This window comes from Tenebrio molitor, chromosome 8, assembly GCF_963966145.1.
Source record: "Tenebrio molitor chromosome 8, icTenMoli1.1, whole genome shotgun sequence".
NCBI classification, from domain to species: domain Eukaryota; kingdom Metazoa; phylum Arthropoda; class Insecta; order Coleoptera; family Tenebrionidae; genus Tenebrio; species Tenebrio molitor.
Genome location: NC_091053.1, coordinates 12,946,617 through 12,955,768, shown reverse-complemented (window position 1 = coordinate 12,955,768; position 9,152 = coordinate 12,946,617). Strand labels below are relative to the sequence as shown.

At 34.8% G+C, this 9,152-nt stretch overlaps 1 long non-coding RNA gene across 1 annotated transcript; it reads right to left on the bottom strand.

Moving 5' to 3' along the window:
• Positions 1-2,074: 2,074 nt before the first annotated feature.
• Positions 2,075-3,309, bottom strand: LOC138137342 (uncharacterized). The gene is made up of 3 exons (XR_011161701.1): positions 3,210-3,309; positions 2,529-3,157; positions 2,075-2,466 (listed from the first exon to the last, which is right to left on the bottom strand). It is a non-coding gene; the product is annotated as an uncharacterized lncRNA (long non-coding RNA).
• Positions 3,310-9,152: the final 5,843 nt, after the last annotated feature.

Here is a 9,152-nt window from a genome sequence, read left to right as displayed (position 1 = left end):
CAGGGAGCGAGGATTTAATAGATCGAGATTTTTAAACTATAAAACACGCGTTGTCTTCAAGATTTTTTCTAACACTAACATCTTATTAGAAATTTTAATAAATTCAGAAATTATTTGAGGCGCGTCACAATACACAAAATGCGCAGATTGCCGTGGGTACTATGGTAATAATATCAACAAATTTGGAAAAAAACAATTTTCATCGTTGAAATGTGCCAAAACGTTCCAGAAGAAATAAGAAAAAAGGGGCAATTTGTTACCAATGAAGTCTAAAAGTGCATACGAAAAGGTGTATGTTTCGTTTCAAGGCCGGAACAATGAAAAAAGCATCACGGAGGTAACGGAAGATGTCATTTTGGCTTTTCTTGATATGAGGTAGGTGTGTAGAACTTCATTAAAAGTTAATTTACATTACGGCAAGAATCATTTGAAGAAAATGTAAAGATTGCCAGTTTTCGATGGCCGGCCACTTGCATTGGATGAAACAACAGAAGATAAAGAAGAAGATGTTAGGAACAAGAGCACGAAGCTAATGTGGCAGTTCCAATTCAATAATTGTACTTTTCACTTTTGTGATAATTACTGTAAAAATGAGGAATAAAATGTTACTTGAATAATGTGTGAGCGTATTTTATGACTCTATAAGATACGTTGCTATTGACGACGTGTCTTATAGAGAAAGCGTATTTTATGAGAAACATAAGGTGTGAGCTCAAATGCACCATAGAAACAGTATAAGATATTAGTGTTAGAAAAAAATATTAACCTATAATCCTTTCATTTTTGTAATGACGAACTAAAGTTACTAAATTTAGTTACTTTTGTCTTGTGAACACATCTTTTTACCGCGAATTTGGGCTTTTAAAAAGTTAGGTTATGGGTCACGTCATTTGTCCTGTCAAAACTGATCCCAATCAAAGCATAGTGAAATTAAATTTGTTTAATTATGTATTTTGAAAAAAAGCAAAGTTGCATTAAACAAATACGAAAAGGCAGTTGAACGTAACAATGAAATAATTTTGAATTTTGCTACTCATCCTCGTCATCGTCGCTGTTTTCTAAGTCCGAATCGGAATCTTCAACCAAATTAACAATACCTAATTGGGGATATGTCATGGATGCTAAAGTTTCCCATAAGCCTTGTCCTTGTCCTTCACCTAAAATTTTGTACATACTTCTGGGACTGAAGCCTGGACAGCACTTAGGAAGAGTTTTATTTTAGATTAGAATTTACCGAAAAAACATCCGCCGCAGCTTCTACAATTTTGTACTTTTCGTACTTGCGTTTCCATTATCTCCATGAGTAATTTCTTTTATTTTGTTGAAAGCCTTTAAAATGTGCTGGTTTGTCTGCTTGCTTATTGATGCTTAACTCCGTTTTGGAAATTCATTCATTTTGGCAGTGACAATTATATGACAATTTAAATCATTGCCAGCTGTCTAATTTTCATTTATTTTGTAAAAAAATCTAACAAAAAAAAAGTTCCAGTTAGTTCGTCATTACAAAAATGAATGCATTATACGTTGACATGAATTAGTTTTGGGCCAGGAAAATAAAATAACGACAAAACATGTTTATTTCTACATTTTTATTTTTATCTCACCTGGGACAAGAAGCTAACACAGGTCAGAACCCTGTTCATAATGGATTTTCACTCAAAATGGGGTTTGACCATCTATTTTAGTCGTGTACCTATAATACTGTCACTTACCAGGGGTTGAATGTCCCCCCATCTCGTCTTCAAAACGCTACATCTGCAAATATACCAAACCCTTTAAATAACTAGTAATTACCTAGGTGAAAACTCAAATCACTATCACTGTCGTCACTTTCAATGTCAACATTAATCACCAGCTCCTCAACAGACGTATATACCTCTAGTTCAAAATATTGTCTTATAAGTTTATTGGTATGACCTATGTAACGTGTCCATTGTTCTGCAGAGACCTCTTCTAAAGCTGTCCTTCACGCCAAAATTGGATTTTTGTTCTTCAGAACCTCACTGTCATATGTTCGCTTGGTTTGACTCCATACCATTTCAATCTGGTTAAAAATACAATGATATGGAGGCAAACGTAATGGTTTATGACCAGCCTCATGAATAACATGATCCACTACGTAGACAGGACTTTTATAATTTTGTCTGCATAACTTTAATAAGGTGTCCTTTTTATCTGTCTCAGAAAAATGGATATTGTTATTTTGAAGCCAGGTCTGTAAATGAGCTTTTCTCCATGCACAAGTTGGTTTCTTTTCCTCCAAGCGACTATGGTAACTGGCGTTGTCCAGAACAATTATTGATGGTTCCGTCAAAGCAGGTAATAATTTATCTTGCAACCACTCTTCAAAAGTTTCTGCATTCATTTCTGAATGGTAATCCAGTGAATTTTTTTTGCTTTTGAAGATGAGTCCTGCTCCTTCAATAAAACCATGAGAATTACCCGCATTAACGACAATGTATCGATCTAAAATTTCGTATTTTACAATTAAACGTAATTTCATATAAGTTGACTACACTAGTCAGAACCTCCTTCCCCTGTTATCTTTTTTACTGATCGTACATCTTCATCTTGCCAAGATCGCCTTACTGTGCCATCAGCAAATACCCACGTTTAATCCAAATAAACACAAGGTCTAGGATCAAAGGAGTTTAAATTGTCCATGTAGTCTTTCAAAAACTTTTTTCTCAGTAACGTAACATGCGGCTTCTCCATTAATGCACGCCTATTGTCGTCTTTACGATAAGTGAAACTTAATGTTTTCAAAAGTATTGCAAGACTTGAACGTTTGTAATGGTAAATAAAGTTTGAAGTGAGCTCCTGGCCTAAAGTATCCAAGGTCACCTGCTTTTCTACAATTAAAAATTATTAGTTCTACACACTTAATTTCCTAAAATAATGGCCCCAGAAATCTACATGCAAAATAAACTCATAAATTAAGAAAAAAAAATCTGATTGAATAAAGCACCCTTTCTTCTCTCTTACTCTGATGAACCATGTCATATAAAACAAAACGAATTTCTTGTTTAATATTTGGACCCAAATCTGTCGTACTATTTTTGGAACGTCGCCTTTTAATTTTCTGAGGCTCCTCTTGTACTGCATCTTTGTATTGCAAGACTGAGTTCTTACTAATACCCAAACAAAGTGCAGTTACCTACAAAAACAAGACTTAAAATGATGTGTTAGGTGTAAATCATCAACAGTACCTCAACAGCAGATCCCAAACACAAATTTCTTTCCTTAAAATAGGTGTATGCATTGGCAATCATCTTTTGTGCTGTCACATTACCAGCGACAATAATACAGGGTGTTTGAAAATTGCTAGTACAAAAAAAAACTGTGGCATCTGGAAGCCCTAAGAAATCCAAGAAACCAATTTTTAATTTTTTAAAACAAAAGGGATAAAGTAACCCTATTCCTGCATATTCTACGCCTCAGGCGGGGCAATATTTTTTAAACCTTGGTAACCAAGCGTGATGATCGTAGTGATAATGAAGGACTATACAACAATATGAAAAATTTATATTTTTTTGCAAGATCTTGGCAACCACAGATTGACAGTTTAAGAACATCAAATTTTTTATTTCGTTATTGCTTAACAACGTGAAGTGTCTTTTTAAAATACCTTAACTCAGTGGTGCACTAACAATTTTAACTCAATTTTTAGTAATTTTTATCTCGAAAACTAGAGGATTTTTATTAGAATTTTCTTTTGCCGATGACTTCAACTCACCATCACCAATTACCAGGTTTTTTTTGTACTAGCAATTTTCAAACAGCCTGTATAGCTTCTCTTGGCCTATCAAACAGTTCATTAAAAAATCAAACGAAAAACCAAGAATCTTACCTTTGACTGAACCGTATTTATTATATCACTTAGGCCACTCATTGTTTAAAAAAGTTTTTCCTTCGAAAGATTCTTAATTAAATAGTTTATTTTATAACACTTTGACGTCCTACAAACACACGCTGACAGGCACCTGACAGGTCGGAACCGTGTAGGGTGTAGGAATAAAAAAGGCGCGAACACTGCCAACGTTAAAGTGCATCAACCCAATGTTCCTATTGATATACATTGTTAATGTCTAGGGAAATTTCTTTTTTTCACGATATTTGAAAAAGTTGAATCTATGGCTGGATTCACTATACCTGTTCTGTGTATTTTTCATTTCTTGTGACATTAGAACTGTTTTGGGGTGTGATGCACTGAACAACATTGATAAAACAATGAACAAAATACCACAGGACATCTTCATCGAACTGGATCTACTGAACAACACTTTTCTAAGCAAAATTACAAGTATGTTTGGTTGTCTTTACAAGTTTAAATCTTTATTCGTTACATCTCCAGATTTGACAGACATATAATTGAAATTTTTTAATAAACAATTGTCAAAAAGTTATCATGTTGGTATGAGCCAAACAGTGATTTTCATGATAATACGATTAGTCACACTGAGTGTCAACATTTTTTTAATCTAACTGAGCCTGCGCCCTGAGTAGTGAGACTTTATAGTCCAATCAATAGGGAGTTTTACCTTGCAAAAGGTACAGAAAAGTTTATACTTGGCAGGTATCTTCTATCAGGCATATTATTAATATTGTTGAGTTTGCGACCTTGGGGGGTTGCCGGTTGCCCCGCCATACTGGATAATAGGGGTGGAAAATCACATTTTTGCGATTATTTCATTATCCGTGCGAGATACCTCTATCTAAGTTATTATAGAAAATGTAGGGCATGCAATTATCTACATTTTTTGTTGTTTATGTTTTTTTTGTCAGATCAATAGTTTCGTAGTTACAGCGTGTAGAAATCGAGAATTTCTTTTATTTTTGTACTTTTTATTCTTTTCCACACCACCACAGAGGTAGAGCAATAGGGTGCGTTTTTTAACGTGGTATCCCCTGTGGGCATAGTCCACGATGCAGTTGAAGATTACTGTTTTACTCTTTTTGATCTGTTTGTAACTCTTGAATTACCACGTGTTTCGTGATTCGCAAATTTAAAATTAAACTTGACAAATGTCATAGGTGTTACAGGTACCGTTGCTAAAGAAATTGCAGCCAAGTAACCAGAATTACCTTTTTAAAACCGATTAACTCATTAGCGTACAGCAAATTTTGACCAAATTTTCAATTATTTTTATCTCGAAAACGAAAAGACTTTTACTAGAAACATTTTTTGTGTATGAGTTCTACTCATCGTCACCTATTACTGGATTTCTTCTGGCAGGTTATATCTGGACCATTCTGTATAGGGTCATTATAAATGATTGTTCCATCGCAGTGGGCGTTGGTAACCTGGTTGAATGTGCCGCAACCCACAGAACATGAGTGAAATTAGAATCGCCGTTAGGGTGGCGCCACTGGCGGTAGTGGAAATCTGTCTACTAGTTTGTCTAACGTTGTGAGGCTGCCGACACATCCAAAATGTGTGTGGATTTTCAACGCCCACTATAGAGCATTCATTTTAAATGTTGGATAAAGTTGTAAACTCAAAACATCATAAATTACGAAAGCGGCAAATTTTCATTGTGGGGGGGGGGGGGGTTACCGTAAAGTAGTTCATATAAAATTGGTACCACGTACGAGTAAAAAAAGAGACGTTAAAACATCCACAAGTAAAAAAAAAATTAAAACACATTTTGTAATCAATGACCAAAAAAAATATAGAGACTGTTTATCCATTATACTTCAAAGTAAATTAATAAATAAAAAAAATACATAAACAAATAAATAATTAAATCTGAATCAAATTCGTTAAATGATTCCACTCGTAGTGGCAACAAATACTTGGTCTTCTAAAAGTTATTCTTTAATTTTGTCTTCAATATGCAGCACTGAATTATTCCGCATTTCTGGGGTAATTTCTTGGAGGGCTTCCTTTCACATATCTAAGACATTATTTTCCGCATAGCCGTCTCTTCCAATACGTCTGTCATAATTTTTAGGGTTCCCCATATCAACTCTATGGGGTTGAACAGTCAATGTTTTTCATGTTGGGTTCGAATATATTCAACACAGTTTTAGATTCACTGAGTTTCGGACAAGTGTCAAAGCAGGCAAGTTTTATTACTAAACCCAACATTTAAAGTGAATGCACCATACGATGGAACACTCATTTATAATGACCCTGTATAAACTCTTCAGTTTATATACCTAACTTGACATCTGTCAAAGATAACCTCAAAATTTACTGTTAATTAATGTTTTTTAAGACTTTGCCCAAACGAACACGAAAAACGTTATTCAATATTCATGCGCTGTCAGTTTTCAGGTATTCAGCCTGTTTTGCATCATTCGGCTATAGAGTTTTAACGTGACTCTGGCGGGTAGCGTAATTAAAGAGTACTAATCACAAAATCACCGAAGCGACTGTTTCGCTTTACTTTGTGTTGAGTAATACGGCATTTTACTAAAGCCGCTTCACGAATAAGAAACCGAACATCTGGTTTGTAGGCAAGTACAAAAAGCTCATAAGAATAAATCTTAAAGAAAAATAGCCCTTATGCTGTGATAACTTAGAGATGCATTTGCAATACGATATTATTGGACAAACAACAGTGTTCCAAGACCGCTTAATTTGAATTTTATGTTTTTATTGCTTGACCCGCCAGAGTCACGTTAAAACCCTATAACGCCTCGTGCTTCAAACTTCGACGCCATACCGGAAAATTGATCTGACAGCGCTACTCATATGAAAATAATTATTTTAGGCACCCTTAATGAAAACGGTAATTTTACGTACTCACAAGCGGACCAAAAGTAACTCTTTTTCGGACGCTGACCGTGGCGTCATCTGTTGGTCTGTTTAATAAGTTAGCAACGAAACTGACAAAACCGATAATTGTCCGATAGTGGGGTCTATTCTGTATTTTTTTAACAGCCTGTTTAAATTTAACAACTTGTTAAAGTATTAAAAATGTTTCCTTGATTGGTCATTGTCATGATTACGAATTTTTAGAGGCTGTTAAAATTAACATGTTAATTACAGAATAGACCCCACTGCATCCTTAAATTAACATTTTCTGTTAAAATTTGGACTTGAATTAATTTTTATGTTATACATTTTGTTACAATTGGCTTCGTTTTTTGACAAACAACTTATTACTTTTTTCAAAATGTTGTCTGTAGAACAAAGAATTTATTTAACCCAGTGTCGGACTGGTTTTCGTCACATAATTACAAAACTTAATGAAAAATTTCCCAACACTTATGGGGGTTCAGAAGCTTAAACTTCGATGTAGGGTTGAATTATGTGGAGATAACGGCGGAGAGTTAATAGAATACTTTCATATTCAATTATCATTTGATTTTTTTCAAAAAAAAGTAAAATATGTTTTCTACATTTTATTTTATTTTAATGTTAAGCCTTCTTATGTGTTGAAGAAGACTTTTTGAAAAAGGTAGATGCAAAATAAATTTGTAATTTTTCCAATAATGTCTTTTGCTTTGTAGTTCGTGCGGTTGCCTATTTTTTTTTTAACCCTTATTTAGGCGCACGGGGTTACCACGATCCCAAGCATTTTTAATTTCAGTGTATCTTTTGTATGCCACTTCTTATAGGTCTGTGAATTCACGTAATCTTCTAAAACTTTGAGGAATGTAAGTTGCATCGATCACTACAAGGCAGCGATTATTGGTTTTTTTCTAAAAAATAATTTTCCCATTTGCACCCCATGCGACCAATTGTGCGACTTTAACGGAGTAAGGTATTTCCCTTCATTTTCGGTAATTTCAGTGTTTCAATGAATCAAGTCGACAAAATAGCATTGTAAAGCTCAAAAAAAAAATACCTTCATGTAATTTTATATGGATGAAGATCGACAAAGGTCAAAAGACAATATGAGAATTTAAAGGGGAGTTCGTCTAATTTTACAGAGAAAAAGACCATTTTTGCCAAAACCCCTGAAATGTAGATTAGAAAGGACATCCGCAGAAGAAAAACTGAACCTAACCACCCCCCCCCCCCCACCCCCCAACGTAACTCAGATGAGGTGATATTTTTGTCCTAAAAAAATTAAAAAAAAAAAGGAAAAACTGCAACAATTGTGCAAAACTCATTTGGAATCTTCACTCCACCTTCTTGTGTGTTGATTATATAGGGTAAATTTTCTTTTCATAAAATTAACTACCATAAATTTTTCATTTAAATTTTGTCTATCTAAAAAATGTAAGGTTACCTTTATATTTCAATAACACCCGTTTTTTGCCATACGGCTTTTACGGTACCTTTCGGTCGGCCGTTTTTTCCATTCCAATTTCCTTGTTCCTTTGCATAAAAATTTAATATGCACCTCTGCCATAAAGTGCCTTTTGTCCTCGCCTGTTTTAAGCCTCGATTGCGCCTCGGCCAGAAAACTCAGACTCGCACGAAAGAGATGCACTTTTTGACCTTGATACACAAATAATTATTTTTACTTCTCCATGTGATCGAAAATTTACCATAAACGTTGCTTGTAATAAAATATCTATTAAATTCTCATGTTTTACCACGACGACACGTTGCATCTTTCAGTTGTTAGGTGCAAAGTGACTTTGAATTTGACAATTCTGGTCTATAACGGATGAGTTGTACTGACAAACTAGCTACACGCAGGCATATTATCGGATAGCGCAACCAAATTAATTATGTGGCCCACAACATAAAATCATTTTACTTGTTGCCAGACGTAATGAAGATTTATTCTTCATCATTATACTTAATTTACTGGAATTGCAGTTTGGAGGGCACACGTTCTCGTACCCTCTGGAACCAGCCACCGTTGTCCAAAAATAATACAGCTTTGACAAGAATTCTTCAAAATATAATTGTTTTCTAGAAATTGCTATCTATCTTTCCTTATCGATGAACTTCGATTTACATATTCTAAATGGGAGCTTCCAACAGAATAAAAGTAATTCTATCAAATGAAAGAATCGAATATTCTCATTTTGTTTTTCTCGAGGAACGTTCACAATCCGCACTAATTGTACATACACGTATCGTTGGCAATTCCTTGCGCAACGATATCTCAAGCCTCGCCGGTGTATCCCCAGCCTAAGAACAGCACCGCTACACCGCCAGATGAAGTCGTTCTCTAATCCGGGTTCCGTGCGTGGGCGGATTAGAAACCGACCCAACAATGGGTCCGGTAAGGCAAGCTTAT